This window comes from Medicago truncatula, chromosome 6 (genome assembly GCF_003473485.1).
Source record: "Medicago truncatula cultivar Jemalong A17 chromosome 6, MtrunA17r5.0-ANR, whole genome shotgun sequence".
In the NCBI taxonomy this organism is placed as follows: Eukaryota; Viridiplantae; Streptophyta; class Magnoliopsida; order Fabales; family Fabaceae; genus Medicago; species Medicago truncatula.
Window position 1 is genome coordinate 24827549 of NC_053047.1, and position 21764 is coordinate 24849312.

General features: G+C 37.8%; 1 protein-coding gene and 1 non-coding gene across 5 annotated transcripts in view; one reads left to right on the forward strand and one right to left on the reverse strand.

Annotated features, from left to right (window-relative positions):
* Positions 1–19210, reverse strand: part of LOC112418415 (methyl-CpG-binding domain-containing protein 4) — a 35269-nt gene extending 16059 nt beyond the window's left edge. For all 4 annotated transcript variants that reach the window (XR_005642245.1, XR_005642246.1, XR_003008629.2 and 1 more), the window contains exon 1: positions 18890–19210. The gene's annotated coding sequence lies outside the window, so the exon portion shown is untranslated. The remainder of the gene's footprint in view (positions 1–18889) is intronic.
* On the forward strand, positions 7489–7595 carry LOC112422269 (small nucleolar RNA R71). Its single transcript, XR_003012636.2, has one exon. It is a non-coding gene; the product is annotated as a small nucleolar RNA R71 (small nucleolar RNA).
* Positions 19211–21764: the final 2554 nt, after the last annotated feature.

Consider the following 21764-nt stretch of genomic DNA (forward strand, 5'->3'; position numbering starts at 1 on the left):
AGCCAGCTATCATCTTTCTCTTGCATTGAAGTAGGGTCTACAGAAGGAACCGCTTTTCAAGGTTTGACTATCGAAGGTACGGAGCCCAGGAGGGCTGGAGCTGCTATGGCCTCTTTGAAGGATGCTCAGAGGGCTGTCCAAGAAGGTCAAGCTACCAGCTGGGGCAAGTTAATACAACTCCTTGAGAATAAGCACAGAGAGGGTCTCGGATAATCCCCAACTTCAGGAGTCTCCACATGAACCTTCTACAATGCTGGGTTTGTCAATGCAATTACTGAAGATGCAACTGAATGTAGTCCTGGGCCTATGTTTGTTATACCAGGAGGCATTGCGAGAAATTGGGATGCCATCAACATTCCTTCAATCATGCATAATTCTGAGTAATGTGTCTTGTTGCTTAAGTGTTTTGTTTTTCAAAATAACAATCCTCTCACTCTGCCCGAAGCGGGAGTGATATTTCTGAAAGGGCGTGTTTGTTTCGGCATCGCCGTTATTAATAAAAATCGTCGTTTCTTTCACGGCTTTTTACTTTTAGTGCTTTTTTCCTTGGAAATAATGGTAATGCCAGAAGAAACCAAAACATCTTTATTTTTCTTGTTAATTACAAAGATTTGCAAAAAAAAAAAAAAACCTTTTCTAAAATCATTCAACCATTTTATGCAGTTTGAACCATAATAAACCCGTTGAACATAGTAACCCTACGGTTCCTCCAAATTTTGAATTCCTTGTATACGAAGCCGAAGATGAGGAGGATGATGATATACCATATGAGATCACTCGACTGCTTGAACAAGAGGGAAAAGCCATTCAGCCTCACCAGGAAGAGATCGAGATCATCAACTTGGGTACCAAAGAAAACAAGCGAGAGATCAAGGTCGGTGCTGCTCTTGAGGAGAGGGTTAAAAAGTAGATCTTCCAACTTCTCCGAGAGTATCCAGATATTTTTGCATGGTCATACGAAGATATGCCGGGTCTAGATCCTAAGATTGTGGAACATCGGATACCGACAAAGCCCGAATGCCCTCCCGTTAGACAGAAATTGAGAAGGACTCGTCCAGATATGGCTCTCAAGATTAAGAATGAGGTTCAAAAACAGATTGATGCGGGTTTTCTCATGACAGTCGAGTATCCTGAATGGGTTGCCAACATTGTACCCGTGCCAAAGAAAGATGGGAAAGTTCGGATGTGTGTTGATTACATGGATTTGAATAAGGCTAGTCTCAAAGACAATTTCCCTTTGCCTCACATTGATGTGCTTGTCGATAACACTGCTCAGTCCAAGGTGTTCTCCTTCATGGACGGCTTCTCCGGTTATAACCAGATCAAAATGTCACCTGAAGATAGGAAAAAGACATCGTTCATTACCCCATGGGGCACCTTCTGTTGCAAAGCAATGCCGTTCGGCCTGATAAATGCGGGCGCTACCTATCAAAGAGGATGACTACTTTATTTCATGATATGATTCATAAAGAAGTTGAAGTATACGTGGACGATATGATTGTGAAGTCAAAAGATGAGGAACAGCATGTTAAGTATTTGACAAAAACGTTCGAAAGGTTGAGAAAGTACAAGCTTCGGCTGAACCCCAACATGTTGTCATATTTCACAAAGGTTGAATTACACCATATCCCTCGTGATGAGAACCAAATTGCTGATGCTCTTGCTACTTTATCCTCTATGTTTCGAGTAAACTATTGGAATGATGTGCCAATAATCAAAGTGCAACGCCTTGAAAGACCTTCGCATGTGTTCACTATTGGGGATGTGATCGATCAGACTGGTGAAAATGTGGTTGAAAATAGACCCTGGTATTACGACATCAAGCAGTTCTTGCTAAGCCGTGAGTATCCACCGGGTGCTTCCAACAAAGACAAGAAGACTCTGAGAAGATTGGCTAGTAGGTTCTTGTTAGATGGGAACATTTTGTACAAAAGAAACTACGACATGGTATTGTTAAGATGTGTTGATGAGCATGAGGCAGAGCAATTAATGTATGACGTACATGACGGTACCTTCGGGACCCATGCTACAGGGCATACTATGTCAAGGAAGTTGTTACGAGCCGGTTACTACTGGATGACCATGGAGCATGATTGATGGGATAAAACCGCAAGTGCACGGTCTTATCGAAGTAGTAAAATAAGAGTATCGTTCCGACAGGGAGTTATGAATTCAATTATCTTTTAACAATGATTAGAATTAAAGTATAGGAAGTAGAAAGTTGTATTTTTATATATTTAAAAGAAAATAATAATAAAAGATAAAAGCCTTGGGATTATTGGTTCATCCTAACGACAAGTCCTTCTCAAACCAAACTATTAAACTTATAACTTTATGTTCGACCTAATTTCTCAAGACAGTTTCTCTTTTGTTCCTCTAGCAACCAAGCCTATTTCGCTGACTTGATTACTATTAGATTTTGGTTCCTCTAACAACCAAGCCTATTTCGCTGACTTGATCATTATTAGTTCCCTTGAAGATCGAAACTATATGTCTCAAAGATTGTAAAGACTATTTCACTGCCTTTACAATCTCTGTCTAAATTCACTTGTTCGAATATCAAAGCTCCACTTTCGTTTTATGAATTGATATTTGAGATGATGGATAAACAATTATCAAACCCTCCACTTTCGTTTCCACAGTTTGATAATGGTTGATCCATGTTAAAGCGGTGAATTTAGATAAGGAATTAGGGTTACATAAGATTAAGGTTTAAAGCTTGGTTTGATTAGGATTATGTCATTAGACTTACCCAATAATCCCAAGACAAGAGAAGTCTACTCACTAACGTTCATCGTAGACAAGGAGAAGAAGAGAGAAAGCATAAAAGTAAATAACAATAAAGTAAATGAACTTTTATTAGAAAACAATTGTCACATATTGCATTCCAAGAAAAGATGAATAATTGTGATGGCTAGCTACTCTATTTATAGCACACATTTGACTTAAAATCTAAGCAAGTATATTCTAAGAATATTCCACGAGAGATTGCGCACTAAAATAGAATAGCTCAGAATCCAAGCAAAAGCAGCAAAAGGTATTCTGGAGGGTGGCACGGCCGTGCCAAGGCTAGCACGGGCCGTGCCAGGCTTCTGACTTGTGGGAGACGTATTTTGTCTCTCAATCTTCATATTTTCGTGTCCAATCGGCTCCAAATCCCTTTCTTTTGCTCCAAGATTCAATCCATCCAATATTCTTTCCTGAAATATAATAAATTGCAATTTAAAGTAAACTATCCTAAAAAGGAAATAATACTAATATAAAATTATATAAAATCTAAATAAAACTAAACTAAAAAGCATATTAAAATAGTATATAAATGACTCATCAAACTCCCCCACACTTGAATCTTTGCTTGTCCTCAAGCAAAAGGCATAAACATAGTAGCACTAACAGTTATATCAAATGACAATTTCAATTAAAGCACATGTTTCCTCAAGGGCTTAAATCCCAAATGTACACTAATCACAAACTCAAGCATTTCTTGTAATTTTTATTCAACCCAACGATCAAGTTTCAAGTGAGTGTGTGTGTGAAGTCCAACCCTTTTCGTGCTCCTGTATAAGATAGGCATTATGAGGAAACATGGTCTAATCCTAGCACTAAACCAACCAAGAAAGATTCCTTCTATAATTCATATAAGAGAGATGGAAGTATTTGAGGATCTTTGTTCTTTGCCATTTGCACATTTTAAGTTCTTTATTTAAGGAACAACATCTTCACGTAGGAGGTCGGAGGGCCTACCCCCTTCCCCAATCTAGATCCAATGGTATCCCTTAAAACATCATCTTCACGTAGGAAGTCGGAGGGCCTACCTCCGTCCCCAATCTAGATTCAATGATGCTTTTTAAAGTTTTTTTTCTTAAGATATCAATCATCTTCACGTAGGAAGTCGGAGGGCCTACCTCCTTCCCCAATCTAGATTCAATGATGAGATCTTTGGAATTTATTTGGCTTTTGGCTTTTTATGAACTCCCTTATACTAACTTATACTACTGGCACTTTGAGAATCTTTAAAGGTTAATGCACCACTAAGATTAAAACGCGTTTCCTTAAAATACCTATTCATACATTTACTCAAGGGAAGCAACTTTTGTGTTTTTCTCATTGGAGAATTTTATTCACTTTAAAACAAGATGTGGGTATATCAAGAAGACTTAGAACACAAGAGTTTGCTTTCATGTACAAGAATCAACAAAATAAGAGGAGACAGTGAAAATTTTTGTGTCATGATATTTTCAATAAAAATTAGCTACTTAACCATGCCTTTTACAATAAAACAAAACAAAAGAATAAAGTTCAAGGGAGTTTGGAAACACTACGACTAAAGACACTTTATTAGGCTCCCTCCACACTTAGGAGAAGCATTGTCCTCAATGATTCAAAATAAGAGAAATGAAGAAGAGGAAGAAGAAGAAGGAGGAGGAGGAGTAGTAAGAGAAGAGAGGAAGAGGAAAGCTCACATTTTTCATTGAGTTCTATAGGTAGGACCTTGGAGGTGAAAATGGTGCATCATGTTCCGAAGTATTTGGTTATTTTCTTCGGATATGCGGTTGCCCCTTAGGACATAATTCCTTAGTCCCGACAATTCAACACCTTGCCTTAGTTGCTTGGTGCTTATCCTCTAGTCCTCGGTATGCATCCATGCCCATCTTGCATTTTCATTTGTTTATCCGGCATCATGGTCATGGTGCTCCTCATCATGGTACAATTGTGCACCTTCCTCTTCTTGGTGCAAATGTGCATCTTCCTCGCCTTCATTATCGTGTTCTTCATGTACCTGTGGATCATCAACAACATACAACAAATTTTCTTCCACCTCGATGTTAGTCGGAGATGGGTTAGAAAGTATAATCAAAATAGGCACATTGAGTTTGAGTGCGTAGGACATGGGTGGATGGGGCTTAATGAAGTTCATAAAGATAAGGGTCTTTATGTTAAGCCTATTGTTTCCCTCAATTTTGGTAATCCCTTCGTCCTCACCCACTCCCAATTGCCTAGCTATGTATGTGATGATACCACCCACGACTATCTCTCCCGTACTATCAAACCTATTACCGTCATGGGAAAGGTAATCAAGCAAGTAAAAGCATGTGTTAACGAGGTGGTTGTTAAGCATGGCCCACGACATGAAGAGTTCATCCGTCCTAGTGTTCCTCAATTCGGTCCTACCCCAAATAGTGCAAGTCATTACCCTTTGAAGGTACCTAAGCACCGGGTTGTGAATATGGCTAGCTTTGTTTGAACGTGTGTTAAATTGCCTAAGGTTGGTTATATGTTCCCAAAAGGTGGCGGGTTGATAGTCAACCGGCTTAAGACTTTGATCCCAAGAGTCGTGGATGAACCCCGTGTTAGCGAAGCTCATCTCATCACAAAAGTGTTGGAGAGACATCTCGTAATCAATGTTCATAAGCCGGAAAGAGATTCTATGATTAGGGTTATCAAAATTCATCCTATCCTTTGTAAAAATGATAGAACTTAAAAACTCATAGGTGAAATTTTCATAACCCCGCATAGGTCTTAACATAGCAACCCACCCTAATCGTCTTAGAAATGTAAACACATTGTCACTAAGGCCTAATGTAACCAAGTGATAATTATCAGGGTACCTGCAAGGATGTAAAGGTTTAGAGATGAGATTTATATACCTATCCTTTTGCTTGTTGTCCTTGAATATTATGCCATGATTATTTGCCGGTACTTGCTTCTTTGGGGGAGGTCCTCTTGAAGATGTTGCAACTTCTTTTCCACTTCTTTTGGAAGCCATAGCCTTGACCTTGGTTGGACTTGGTGTGGTTGTGGTGAAGGTGTAAGTGAGTTTTAGGAGTTGGTTGATGGAGGTTGTGAATTTTTTTGGATTGGGTGGATGAAAGTGGATTTTGTATGGATGGTTGCGGTGGGAATGGTTTTTGTGGTTGAATTGGGTAAGAAATTTTGTGAATTGGTGAATGTTTGATGGAGATGTGGAGGTTTGAGGTTTTGTGGTTATGGAGGTTTTAGAGAGAAGTAGGAGGGATGAGAGGGGTTTGGTTTGAAGAATGAGGGAAGAAGATGAAGGAAAATGAGGTTTAACCTTACCTGAGGTCGGGCACGGCCGTGCTGAGGTTGGCACGGGCCGTGCCAAGTTCCTGGAGTTTGGCCTGGTTTTGGAAGGGCAAGGTCTGGCACGGCCGTGCCAAGGTTCTGGAGACCGGGACTTCAAAAATTTTCTTTTTCTTGAATCATAGTCGGACAATTACCTACAAAACAAATAAAAACAAAACACAACAAAACAAAAGCAGTTAAATGCGTGGGTTGCCTCCCACGAAGCGCTTCTTTATAGTCATTAGCTTGACGTTCAAGAGGTTTCTTTACCCTATACCAAATCTTTCCCAAAGGGATAGTGGCGTCAACCTGGCATTCTCTCCCAAATCACACATGTCTTTCTTAATGCTTTCGGATCCTATGACACAAGGTATGGGAAAATTTTCTGGATTCTTAAGTTTAGATGATAATTTGGTTGGAAGTATTTCAATAAAAATTCTAAATTGGTCATCTAACTTTGATTTGACAAAACCTTGTGTTAATGGATTTTTAGGCTCATGAGGTGGTGAAACAAATGGCTTTTCATTTTCTCTTATAGTTTTCTCACTTTGAGGCTCATCACTTCCTATCTCTCCCTCATTGTTCTTAATTGTCACAACGGGGTCCTCTAATTGGTTACCATCCCTAAGAATAATAGAACTTATATGGCCTTTGGGGTTGGTTTCAGTTTGACCTGGAAAGATCCCGGTGGTTTGAGAGGAAGTAGTCACGTGTTGGGCCACTTGAGAGATTTGGGTTTTGAGTATCTTATTGTGAGTTGCTATGGAGTCTACCTTGGATGTGATTTTGGCAAGAGAGTCATTCAAAAATCCTGTTTGGTTTTTAAGCTCTTGGAGTTGCTTGGATTGATTTATAACATAATTTTCCATTAAAAGTTCCAAGCTGGATTTTTGAGGGACTCTTTGGTTGTTTGCATAACTGGGTGGTGTTGCTTGTTGTCCAAAAAGATTTTGAGGGGTTTGATAAAAAAAGTGGTTGTTTCCAAACCCTCGATTATATTGAGCATAGTTTACTTGCTCAGGACTTCTAATAACACTACCTAGTTGGCAATCAATGCCAATATGGCCAAATACACCACAAACTTCACAATGAGGTGATACAGGAGCAGGTGTGACAACACTAGTATTCATTGTATCAAATTTTTGTGTCAGTGTGTCAACCTTAGCAGTTAGATGATCAAGGGAGGAAATTTTGTACATACCTGCCTCTTTTTTAGAGGGTGAAGAAGCAGTGATGACTCTCTCACTTGTCCACTGATAGTGGTTTTGTGCCATGCCCTCGATCAAATCATATGCTGCTGTGTAAGTTTTATTCATCAAAGCTCCACCTGCAGCTGCATCAACATAGATTTTTGTGGTATACGAAAGACCATTATAAAAGGTGCGGATAATAAGCCACTTCTCTAAACCATGATGGGGGCAAAGCCTAAGCATTTCTTTGAAACGCTCCCACGCATCGTAAAGAGATTCACCATCTTTTTGAGTGTATTGAAAAAGCCTCGCCCTGAATTGAGCGGTTTGAGAAAGGGGAAAGAATTGGGCAAGGAAAGCTCGCCTCATTTGGTCCCATGAAGTGATAGAACCAATAGTCAATGAATGAAACCAAGCACTAGCTCTATCCCTTAAGGAAAAAGGAAAGAGGTGCAGCCTTACGGCCTCTTGGTTTGCCTTCAAAGTTCCACTGAGTTTTAAAAAAATTGAAACATGAAGATTCGGATTCTCAGTGGGTGATCCGAAAAATTGATTTTGCTGCACTAGGTAAATAAGTGCAGGTTTTATTTCAAATTTACTACCCTCAACCGTTGGGTACACAATAGCATCGTACGGCTCATCTGAAGATGTGATTGCATACTCTTTGAGAGCACGTTTCTCATCCATGTCGTTATTATTGTCTTTGAGCCATGCCTGAAATCAAAACAGTTAAAGATAGAAAATAAAAAATAAGGAGAAAGGGAGGGAGAGATATATATATATAAAATAAAAATAAAATAAGATAAGGAAATAAAATATATTATAAATATAAAAAAAATAAAAAAATAAAAAGGTAAGAAAAAGGAAATAAAATATTTTATAAATATTTGTATATATACTATTATATTATATTATTTTTTTTTTATATTATATTTTTTTTTTAGACTAACCACTATTAAAAAGTTAATCAAATTACAATAACTCCCCGGCAGCGGCGCCAAAAACTTGATGGGATAAAACCGCAAGTGCACGGTCTTATCGAAGTAGTAAAATAAGAGTATCGTTCCGACAGGGAGTTATGAATTCAATTATCTTTTAACAATGATTAGAATTAAAGTATAGGAAGTAGAAAGTTGTATTTTTATATATTTAAAAGAAAATAATAATAAAAGATAAAAGCCTTGGGATTATTGGTTCATCCTAACGACAAGTCCTTCTCAAACCAAACTATTAAACTTATAACTTTATGTTAGACCTAATTTCTCAAGACAGTTTCTCTTTTGTTCCTCTAGCAACCAAGCCTATTTCGCTGACTTGATTACTATTAGATTTTGGTTCCTCTAACAAACAAGCCTATTTCGCTGACTTGATCATTATTAGTTCCCTTGAAGATCGAAACTATATGTCTCAAAGATTGTAAAGACTATTTCGCTGCCTTTACAATCTCTGTCTAAATTCACTTGTTCGAATATCAAAGCTCCACTTTCGTTTTATGAATTGATATTTGAGATGATGGATAAACAATTATCAAACCCTCCACTTTCGTTTCCACAGTTTGATAATGGTTGATCCATGTTAAAGCGGTGAATTTAGATAAGGAATTAGGGTTACATAAGATTAAGGTTTAAAGCTTGGTTTGATTAGGATTATGTCATTAGACTTACCCAATAATCCCAAGACAAGAGAAGTCTACTCACTGACGTTCATCGTAGACAAGGAGAAGAAGAGAGAAAGCATAAAAGTAAATAACAATAAAGTAAATGAACTTTTATTAGAAAACAATTGTCACATATTGCATTCCAAGAAAAGATGAATAATTGTGATGGCTAGCTACTCTATTTATAGCACACATTTGACTTAAAATCTAAGCAAGTATATTCTAAGAATATTCCACGAGAGATTGCGCACTAAAATAGAATAGCTCAGAATCCAAGCAAAAGCAGCAAAAGGTATTCTGGAGGGTGGCACGGCCGTGCCAAGGCTAGCACGGGCCGTGCCAGGCTTCTGACTTGTGGGAGACGTATTTTGTCTCTCAATCTTCATATTTTCGTGTCCAATCGGCTCCAAATCCCTTTCTTTTGCTCCAAGATTCAATCCATCCAATATTCTTTCCTGAAATATAATAAATTGCAATTTAAAGTAAACTATCCTAAAAAGGAAATAATACTAATATAAAATTATATAAAATCTAAATAAAACTAAACTAAAAAGCATATTAAAATAGTATATAAATGACTCATCAATGATTGCTACCAACACGCCAGAAAGTGCCACAAATGTCAAATCTATGCTGATAAAATTCATGTGCCTCCGCACGCGCTCAATGTTATTTCGTCCCCATGGCCGTTCTCAATGTGGGGCATCGACATGATTGGAAGAATTTAACTGAAGGCTTCAAACGGTCATCGTTTCGTCTTAGTGGCAACTGACTACTTCACCAAATGGGTTGAAGCTGCATCCTATGCCAATGTGACCAAGCAAGTGGTAGCTAAGTTCATCAAGAACAACATCATCTGTCGATATGGTTTTCCCAGCAAGATCATTACTGACAACGGTACTAATCTGAATAATGACGTAGTGCAAGCTCTATGTGAAGAATTCAAAATTGAGCATCATAACTCTTCTCCTTATACGCCTCAGATGAATGGTGCAGTTGAGGCCGCCAACAAGAATATCAAGAAGATTGTTTAGAAGATGGTTACTACTTACAAGGACTGGCATGAGATGCTACCCTATGCTCTACATGGTTACCGTACCACAGTGCGTAGTTCAACCGGGGCAACCCCCTTCTCTCTGGTATATGGTATGGAGGCAGTTCTCCCGTTAGAAGTGGAAATCCCATCTCTCCGTGTAATCATGGAAGCGAAGTTATCCGAGGCTGAATGGTGCCAAAACAGGTATGATCAGTTGAACTTGATTGAAGAAAAGCGTATGAATGCCATGGTTCGTGGGCGGTCGTATCAAGCAAGAATGAAAACTGCTTTTGACAAGAAAGTCCGTCCTCGGGAATTCAAAGAGGGTGAACTCGTGTTGAAAAGAAGGATAAGCCAGCAACCCGACCCAAGGGGTAAGTGGACACCTAACTATGAAGGTCCTTACGTCGTCAAGAAGGCCTTCTCCGGCGGTGCTTTAATTCTCACACATATGGATGGTGTTGAACTTCCAAACCCTGTGAATGCCGATATAGTCAAGAAATTCTTTGTCTAGATGTATGAAAAGAACAGCGTGGAAGGTCGAAAACTCGAAAGGTCGGCCTTGGCAAAAACGCGCTTCCCGGTGGGTCGAAAACCTGAAAGGGCGATCCAGGCAAAATAAGGGACAAAAAAAAAACAAATATGAAAAAAGCTCGCTGAGATTGTACGCAACTCAGGCAAGAATGAGCGTCTCGATGAGCCGAAAACCCGAAAGGGCGGTTCATGCAAAAATGAGATTGAAATGAAAAGACAAATGACTGTATCTGGCAAACCACCATCCCCTTGGGGCATCTGCAGCTGTTAATGACCATCTTCATCAGAAGCTTCTGTGCTTACGAATTCAAAGTTTCTAGGAAATGTAGTGGTTACCGTGTTCAATGTACCACCAACCAATAAAATTGCCATTTTCCAAGCTTTGTAAATCCGTGGAGTCACGCCTTCGGCTGACCACCACTCTTATACATCAATTCGAGCCTGTGCTTTTGTTTGAAACTCTACTTTCTTTCTACTTTCAAAGCTATGTACAAAAAACATTTTCTTTCTATCTTGATAATGACAATGCTTGAAACAAACATCTTGAAAATAAAGAAGTTTTTGTCTGTTTTGAAAGCAAGCTTGAGCAACAAGGTACATTCAAACGAAACGTGCATGAGCGAGCGTATGTCGATGTCTATTTCAATATGTGTTACAAGCAGGCTCTTCCCCAGGATAGTCTGTGGCCAATGGCAAGAATGAAAAAACAGAATGAAAATGCATGAAAATGAATAGGCTCGCTAAGTTGAAAACCCGAAAGGGCGACTTAGGCAAAAATGAGCACCCCGCTGGATTGACAACCCGAAAGGGCAGTTCAGGCAAAAATGGGGCAATGAAAATAATTTATTTCCCCGGTGGATCGAAAACCCGAAAGGGCGATCCAGGCAAAAATGGGATGCAATGAAAAATGAAAAAATTGAGAAAATGACATGCAAAATCTACCAGCATCTACCAGCATCTCTGCCACAGGCATTGGGTATTCGTCTTTAGGGGTAGCGAGATTCAAATCTCTAAAATCTATACATACCCTTATGGTTCCATTTTTCCTTTTAATAGGAACTACATTTGCTAGCCAATCTACATACCTTGCAGGCCTGATGAAGCCGCATTTCAGGAGTCTCTCGATCTCTTCTTTAATCTTTGGTAAGATTTGCGGAGCAAACCTACGAGGAATTTGTTTCACTGGCTTTTTGTCTGGTCGAATTGGTAACTTCAATTCCACCACTTCCCGGTTTAGTCCAGGCATCTCATTGTAATCCCACGCAAAGCAATCTTTGTATTCTTTCAATAGCTCTGCAATTCGATTTTTAAATTCTTTGGGAATCTTGGCGCTTATATAAGTAGGTCTTTTAACGGTGCCATCTCCCAAATCTATTTCTTCGAGGGGATCTTGAGCTTTCATTTTGGTAGTGGATCCCATGGGATCTTCTTTGAAACCCAACGGTTCATCATCATAAATGCAATCCAACCTTTGGTCTTCGATGATATCATCTGCAGATCTTTCCGTCGGTTGCTCGATCACCTCTTGTTGCAAGTTTTCGGCCTGTTTGGCCGCTTTAAACTTATTTTCGGCCAAGTAGGCCGTAATTTTCTCCCAAATATTGGGTTCTGTCATGATCTATTCTTTGATATCCCACCTAGTTGGCGGGGTAGCATACTTAGAAAAACCCGGTGTAAGGCTATCAACAACCTTCTTGTATGCGAGAGCTCTAGTTTCGAGCACGTCTTCATTTTCTGCATGAATTTCCTGTTGATTGACCATCACATAATCATGACCTCTAAATTCTTTTTCCCATACAAACCCAGCTTCTGGCTGCAGTTTCATGGAATAGATCTCATCGTTCGAAATCATACATTTGGGTCCTGGGGACATTACTGGAGCTATATGTGCTAGTTGCTTATCGAAATTCTTCTTGGTGATAGTGTTTACTTCGGCCAAGAAATAACTTTGATCAGCCTCAACATTTTCGACTAATCCATCATCTTTCCATATGGCAATCCTTTGGTGCACAGTGGAAGGGACTGCGCCCACACCATGTATCCATTCTCTGCCTAGTAGAACATTGAAATTAGCCTTTGACGGGACCACCATAAACATTGTTGTTCTGCTTACGCTACCCACCACTAACTCCAATTTGATAGCACCAAGGGAATTCCCTGATGTACCCTCATAATTAGTGAGAATGACATTGTGAGGTTTCAAATCAGAATCACAAAGTCCGATCTTCCCCCAGAAATGACTGAGGGAGCAGGTTGACAGTAGCTCCTCCATCAACTAATACCTTATTCACTCCAACGCCATTTATCTTGGCTTGAATAAACAAAGGCTTAAGATGTAACTTCATCGAAGCATCTGGCTTTTCAAAAACAACATGTTGTTCTTCAACACAACCATTGTTCATAACATAATAACATAGTGGCTTATGCGTCACCATTTCATCAACGAAGTCACTTTCAACTTCATTAACTTCTGACTGAACGTTGTATTCCACAGGTAGAATTTGTAACACCCCATTTTCCCAACATAAAAATTTCATAAAAATAATCAGAGTATTCACATAAAACAGAATGTCACATTCTTTTCTTAAAACCATAAACTGAATAAATAACTATTTATCCTTTAAAATTCAATAACAAAATCTTTAATACTTCGCAGCGGAATTTATTCAATAACTAAACGGTCTTTGGCACGAAGGCCTCTTCATAAATGTCTCATAAAAATCTAATCTAAAAACATAGTCATAAATCTTCAAAAACAATACGTAAGGAATAGAAAAGCAATAACAAAAGATCTCATCCCGTTACGTATCAGAGCACCTAAGACACACGAGAGAGAAAGCTCACACAACATCAACTATTCTTGGTTACCTGCAAGTTACTCATACGAAGAGCAACATTTCCAAGCAGAAGAGGTGAGATTTCACAAAACAATAATATCAAGAATATAATTCAATAATTATATTTAACAACATAAATAACTTCATCTATTAGTAATAATAATTCTTCATGTAATAATTCTTAATAGTTCAACCAACTTCTAATCATCATTTCATAATAACATAACAACACAACTTAATCATCAGTTAATAATAATAATCATATACAGCATGACATAATCATCACTTAATGATAATAATCATATAAACAAACAACATATTCATCTTAATCATAATCATGTGAACAAACAACATATTCATCATCTTATATTGATATAACAACAACATAAACAACAATGATTAATAAATATTAATACTTCACTTAGTTCTTTATTAACAACTCATTGACAAATGACAACTCAACGACAACGACAACGCAACTTCTACAACTTATCAACTCGACAACTTGGCAATCTTGACAACTCGACAACTTGACAACTTGACTATGCAACTTAATCTTCTAATCATGCATGTGGTACCAATCTTTGAGCGTAAATAGGCTCTAGGGCATCAAGCCCTCAACTTTATTTGGCGTAAAAAGGCTCCCAGGGTATCAAGCCCTCAACTTAATTGAGCAAAGGCTCCAGGGCATCAAGCCCCTAACAATGAAATGCTAATGCATGGACTCGACCTCTTAATATCTTAAAAAATCGACAACCTCTTATATAATCCAATAATTTAGAACTTCATCATCTTAATCAACTTAGACCGACTCATGCAGCTTAGTTAAATAACAACAGAAACACAACAGTATACAAAAACAGCATGACATAATAATATCAAATGCAAGTCAACAATGTCTCAATTATTCACATATAATTCAAGTAATGCATATACAATTATATCACAATATAACAACATCAAATAATAATCAACATCTTAAAACATCATATATACATATAACACTTCATCAATCATGGACAATATCGTATTCACAACATATACATTCATATACTAATTAATCAATCATATTCAATTATTCACTGTGACCTACGTGCAGTAATTTGACTATAACTCAAGTTCTATAAATCTTTTTGAAGTCAAACCAACGGCATTAGAAAGCTAACATTCATACCTACAACTTTCGTGTTTACACGTAAGACCAATTCTGTACCAATCAACACCATTTTACATTTCAAATTCGGACAAAGTTGTGCTGAAATTCATAAAAATTCACTGTGACCTACGTGCAGTAATTTGACCATAACTCATAAAGCAAAAATCATTTTCAAGTCAAACCGACGCCACTGGAAAGCTAACACAATTATCTACAACTTTCATGTTTACACCAAAGGCTAATTCAAAACAGAAACGTGTGAAAAAGACGCAAGAACATGAAACAGGACATGCTGTCAGAGAGCAACTCGGGAAAAAACACACTTTTCACCCCAAAATCCCAATTTTAACTTCCCTATGCCCAAATTTGATCCCAAAGTTTGTCTAAACATTTATATACATCAAAAGAGACTCAAAACCATATAAAACTTGACCCAAAACATTATTTTAGAAAATCATCAAATAATCACTTTTAACCCTAATTCCCAAATTCTCAAAAACTAAAACCTACAACATGTTAAATCCAATTTTCAGAATCAATGACTTAAGACTATTGAATGTTAGTCCCACCCTTACCTTATTACTCAAAATCGCCGCTTTCTAGGTCTTTCTCCCTTCTCTTAGCTTTTTCTCCTTTTCTCCAAAATTGATCGTACGTTATGTTTTTTTTCTAAACTAGGTTTCTCCTATTTATAATCCTTTATTCTATTTTATCTTATTTCTCTTTCTCCCCAAAACTCTCTCAAATCTCCTAACAACCCTTAAACTCAATATTATTTTATTTTCAAATCTTATTCTATTAAATAATATAATAAGCTACCTAATAAATCATATAATCATATAATATATTCTAAACTCTTCTTAATAAATTCTAGATTCAATTAAACAATTAAATAAAACAAATAATTCAAAGAGAGCGTTATAGAATTGATACCACATTGCATACTATGTCGAGACTAGGGTCAGATCCAGTGAAATTCGAAGTCATTTCTTCATCCTCCTTGGGATGGTTTTTCTTCAAGATTGATAAGGGCGGTGAGATTCTTTCTGTTGCTGGCTTTTTAACCATTTCAAAAACGGCTTTCTGCTTCCCTTTCCCTTTGTCAATATTGGTGATGTCTTGTAAAGCAGTTGCTTTTTTCTGGCGCTGGTATCTACGCCATTGAGTTTGTATCATAGGTTGCTTACCTTTGTAGTTATTATTTGTAAGCGTACCTACTAGGCACTTCCGGCGTCTCCTGTCGAGGAGCAGGGATCTTTCTCTTCACCCATTTGGTTGGGGGAGCAGAATATCCAGATTTCTTGCCTCCTGAAAAGACCCAAGTGTCAGTGGGGGACCTTGCAGATGGGTTGAAAGTTCCCCTCCAATTATTCCTTCGAGAATTTCCAGCGGAATGGTCCTTGTACGGGACACCCCTTTTGTCAAAACCAAATTTAGGGCGATTGTCTTTCCATCTGCCTTTCCACTTTGTCTGTGGTTGAAAACCCTCAATTGCTTTTGCGGCTTCCTTATCGAAGACTGCGCTGCATCTGGGACAAAGCATAGCATTGGTGTTGGAGATTTTGCAGCGGTTGAGAAAATCAACTAAATCTTCTTCATCTTTAGGATATGCCCCCTTCATATTCTCATTGAATTGGTCTTCAGTGACCATATTGTTATCTGGAACATGGTCTTCAGTAACCATCTCAACGTCATTAAGTAGTGCCTTTCCCAATGGTAGTTTGCTATCGCTTGACTCTTCAACATCCACCATATTTATGCCAATCACTTCAACATACATGGAGTCGGCTTTCTTTGAAGATTCGACATCAGGTTTTGGGTCCTTTTAGACTTTTCTCCAAATTTCAGTCTTCCTTCATCGAGAGCCTTCTGCACAAAATCCCTAAATCGAGTGCAACGGGATAAGTTATGTCCCAAAAAAACCATGGAATTTACAAAAACCTCTCTTCTTCCTCTGTTCCAGAGGAGGAAGTTTCATGCTGTTTGGCACTAGAATTATGCCATCAGTAACTAGAAGATCAAAAATCTCTTCACATTTAGATACAGCAAAAGTGTATGTTTTCGGGGGATATTTATCATTTTTAGGTTCTTTTATATTTTTCCCATTCGATGGCCTTAGTAACTTACAAGTATAAGGCGGCCCATCTTTTAATTCTGCGAGATTTATTTCGTTATCATCAACAGAATCTGATCCCCAATTGAATTCTGGCTCACTATCTCCAGTATCGATATAAGCAACTTTTTCTTTCTTAGGAAACCTATTTGTTCTGGCTTTTTCTGCTTTAAGTCTCTCGACTTGGTGGACTCTATATGCTAATTGTGTCATATCCCTAAGATATTGTGTATCTAACTTCTTTCGAACAGAATAATCTAGGCCACCAGCGGCCATTTCGACCAACTCATGTTCTGGCACAGATGTGAAACATCTGGCTTTAAGGAGTCGAAATCTATTCAGGTAGTCATCTATTGACTTGTGTGTCTTTCGTCGAACACTAGCCAATTCCTTCAAACTAATCTTAGATTGGCCCATGTAAAATTGTTCATGGAATGCCTTTTCCAATTGATTCCAACTGACTATGGAATGAGGAGGCAACGTTGTGAACCATGTGAATGCGTTCTTTGTCAGAGAACTTGGGAAATATTTCAATTTTAAATTCTCATTATTCGCCAAATCTCCAGCCTCCATAATATATCGAGCAATATGTTCGACTGTTGACTCATTTGTTTCCCCGACGAATTTAGTGAATTTGGGGATTTTGTGGTTTCTAGGCATTTCCGTTTCTAACACGAATTCGGATAAAGCCGAAACGAAATTCGGACGGTGTAATCCGGTATTGAAACCATTTTAGGCCAACAATGCTTCGACTATGTTAGCTATATTATTCTGGCCCTCGTAATTGTTTCGGCGGGCCTGCATGACCACTTGGTCCGCATTCTAGTGTCTGTTCACCATTACAGGAATCCTAACAGGCTCCTCTGGTATTTCAGGCTGCACTTCTTGTGCTTGATTTTCAGGCACTGGATTTATCTGTTCTTCGACAGGTGTCTCTCTTTGCCTGACATTTGTATTTCAAATCGTGCTACTAGTCGGGCTAGGTTGTGTAGACCCTATCGGTGGTGGTTGATTGGTCGCTGTTCCTGATGCAGAAGCGGCGTTCGATGCCGCTGCGCCAAGAACGGGAGGAGGACGCGTCATTTCAGGAAGTAATTTATTGTTCCTCAAACGCATGCACAACGCAGACCAAAAGTTTTTTAAAATTTTAAAGTTCAATAGTAAAAAGCACAAAAGGTCCCACCGGGCGTGCCAATTTGCTTACACTGAAATTTGGTAAACAATCGCTGGTTTCAAAGATGTTCACTTGCAAGATCAACCAGTAAATCTTAAGAGCATATTGTGCTTTTATTATCCGTTTCAGACGTAATACTTGTTCTTAAAGAACTTTGATAAAAACAATAACAAAATACAGACAATCGAATCCAACCCAGTTGAATCCAATTGAAGTTTAGTGCAAATAACAGTAAAGAAAATACTTGAAATGCTTAAGTAAATTGCAAAGATGTTTAAAGAAATGTATTGAAATTGCAAAGACTTAATGAAAATTGGTGCACATGTTCATACTTTGCAACTTGTGACTCATTTGTCGCTTCCATACAGACAGTATTGAGTGTAAGTTTGGCTTGGGATCTTGGAGTTTGCTCCTCCAGAGGTCTCAGGTTCGATTCCCTCTGGTGCCAATTTCGGTGGGCTAAGTCCATACAGAGCTTGCTCTGGCTTTTAATGGGGCCCCCGCAAGTGGGCGGTGGGATTGGTCCCCTCGGATTAGTCGATTCTTGGATCAGATACCGAGTTTTCAAAAAAAAAAAAAAAAAAAGTAGTTAATGTAATTTTTTAGTATGATTTAATTGTGACCCCTTTTTCCTAAGAAAAACTACTATTTATACAAATAGGCCTATAACTACCTAGCCATAGCCATTCGATTTGAATATCGAATATAGCCGTTACTATATTTTGACCTTATCCACAATGATGATATCGCTTCGATAACTTCTCCATCCATCGAACCGGAACTAGCGCCTTCGATTCTTGCCACGAACGTATCTTCGATAGATTTTCATGAAGTCAATTCCATCTTCTTAGGTCAAACCCTTTGACCGTATTAAATGATACCCTTTTCACAAATATTGGCTAACAAGAGGCACCTAAGTTTGAAAACGCACACAACAGTCAAAATACAACAACTTAAACATGCATGTTCAAACCCACCTTAAACAGAACAAATTTATATCAAAGACAAATTGAAATAGTATAACTAATAACGAAATAGTCAATTAAATTGGAATCCAAATGAGAAAAAAGTAATCGAATTATAAATTGAGAAAGAATAAATCCATTACCTCTATTGATGGTCAAATTTATGATTTGAGGAATCTTAATACAATTGTGATTTTTGAGATAGAGAGTTGATTAAAAAAGTTACTGCCGTAATGATCTTCTCTGTCTCTGTCTTCCGCAAATCTTCTTCTTCGTCTGGTATAGATATGAGGTTTGAGTTGTGGATAGGAATTAGAGGGAACATGGAGTTGATGATTTTGGAAGAAAAATGGAAGAAGGTGACAGAAATGAAAGAAGAATGAATGGAAGAAATGGTGAAAAAGATCCATAAGTGAGAGAGAGAATGAGAGAGGCGTGTGAATATGAAAAGAGAGAGAAACTGAGAGGCGTGAGCTAAGAAAAGAGAAAGAAATAAATGAGATGCTAGAAAATAGGTGATAATTAATGTGGCAAACAATTAGGTAGTAGTTGTGAGATTTGAATTTCAAATTCAAATTTAATGAGCATTTTCCCGCTACATAGGTTTAGGGTTTTGGCAAAAAGGGCATGCATTATGAACCTTCGTATTATATATTAAGATATTTTTTTTTATAAAAATACAACTTGTATTTATTTTATAAAGATAAAGTACATCATGTATTTAGGTTACAACATAAACAGCCTGCAAATATCTATTTAGGTTACAATTACAATGAACCACCAGAACGAAAGTTAAATTTGTTTCACTACCACTGAATTGGCGTTACTTAACACTATATCTAGAAATAATATATCACAACAAAAGCATGCAGCAACCTTGTGATGACTTTTCTCAAACTTCATCTTTAGTTTTCTTAGCTTTTTTTTTTCCGCAGAATCCTTCTGTTTCACAATAAATTCTGGGACAGTGTCTTGCATAACCTTTGGGGATGAAAAATTAAATTCCGAAGCAGATACACCACTTGGTTGTGGATGATCTTTAAGATATATTGCTATCTCATTGCGGGTTCTCTGATTTTTACCTGTAGGTGTGATGTAGTTAGAGTCCAATTTAGAGTAATCCTTTCTAAGCACCATGATTCTCTTGAAACCTTGTGGAGTCTTTGGAATGTTAGGCTTGTAAATGACCCATGTTCGAGAAGAATCATATTCGATATCAGCAGGATCATATACCGTAGAGCGCGTATAACCTTAGTGTGACCTTTATTGCCTTAGGAAAAACTGGAAGGCAAATTTAAGTTCATGCTTCAATTACCTTTGAATTAACAAGACCACACACGTTAAGATCATAATGTGACCAGCAGGTGCAGTTAGCCATCAGTGGGATAAACTTTAATCAATTGGGAGATTAAGACCCCACACGTAATGATCACCGTGTGATCAACAGGTGCAACTTGACGACCGATTAGGGTAGAAACGTCCCACGACCTCATCACATTGATAGTTAATGATATGAAAGGGCATCTTGATCACTGATCAGAATATGTTTTTTCCTTACGAAACCTGATAAAAATCTTAACAAGAGAAGGAAAAAAAAAATCATGAAATTCTTCGTGCAAGGGAAAGAGAAATTTAATAACGTGAGATTGATGGCAAAAGCTATGGTGCATAAGGATTTCCTTATGCACCATACATAAGCAAATCACAACCATTGGATCTTGTAATAATTCTAGGGTGGGGAGCTCAGGTCACACTTTCACAACATTCTCACTGCTCCGCTCAACATTCTCACGGCTTCGCTCGTTCTCACTGCTCCGCTCAACGTTCTCACGGCTCTGCTTAACTCACACACTATCTCCGACGTGCTCACTGCCCGGACCTGCTCACCGCTCCGACGTGCTCACCCTTTCTCGCTGCTGCGACGTGGTTTCACCGGCGAGGTCACGGCGACGTGATTTGACCGGCGAGTTATCACGGATTTCACTCCTTGCTCGCACTCCGACTTGATTTCGTACTGCATTTTGAAGAGGTAATCATGTATATGATTTAGGTTTTGATTCAAATTTCTGATTTAGGTTTTGATTCCAATTTATGATTTCCCATTACTTAGGTAAAGGAACAATTTAGCAATTGGATAAGGATTCAAATTTCTGATTTAGGTTTTGATTCAAAATTTTTGATTTTGAAGAGGTAATCAATGTAAACTTCATTTAGCAATGATATTTTTTAGGAACAATTAAATAAGAAGGTTTTCGTCTCTATGAAAAAGTCAAAGTTGAAGGAAAATACCTCTTTCTTATTTTGATGAATAATAACTTTGTTATCCTTGAGAAATTATCGCCCCAAACGATGAACATTGAAATGTTATTTTTTAAAACTCCAATTTCTGTGCTGTTATGCTCTTGCTTTTATTGAAATTTCTGTTATGCTCTTGTATGACAAAATGTGTGAAAGGATCTTCATGAAATGTAAAGATTGGAGAGTATGATACTTGCTTAGTTCATTATTGTCTGAAAATTGCTTACCAGTTTTCTTCTATAGAGAGAGATGTGAGTTCAGTAATCGTCATGGGTTTATTAGAACCAATGCATCTTAGTATTCATTACTAAAATATGTTGTTAAACTCACTTTGTTGTTCCAATTTTATTTGGCTTGTCCTGTGCTTTTCAGTTTCACAACTTTGTTCTCATTTGCGAGTTAAACTCACTTTGTTCCAATTTCATTAGATTTCGAGTTTACAAGCGAGTAAACTTGAAATTGCTATCTAAATATAACCATTGAATCGTACAGTTTTGCTAGATAAGTCGCAATTATAACAACCTCGACAAATTACCATATATTATAAGTGTATGTACAAAAGAAATTCAGAACTCAACTTTTACAAACATTACAACGTGCAATTCTCAAACTTCATCTAGCAATTGGATAAGGATCAATTTCTGATATGATATGTAAAGGAACAATTTAGCTTCATATCTAATGGTTCTTTGTTCTTAATAGTGTTTGTTACTGTTTTCA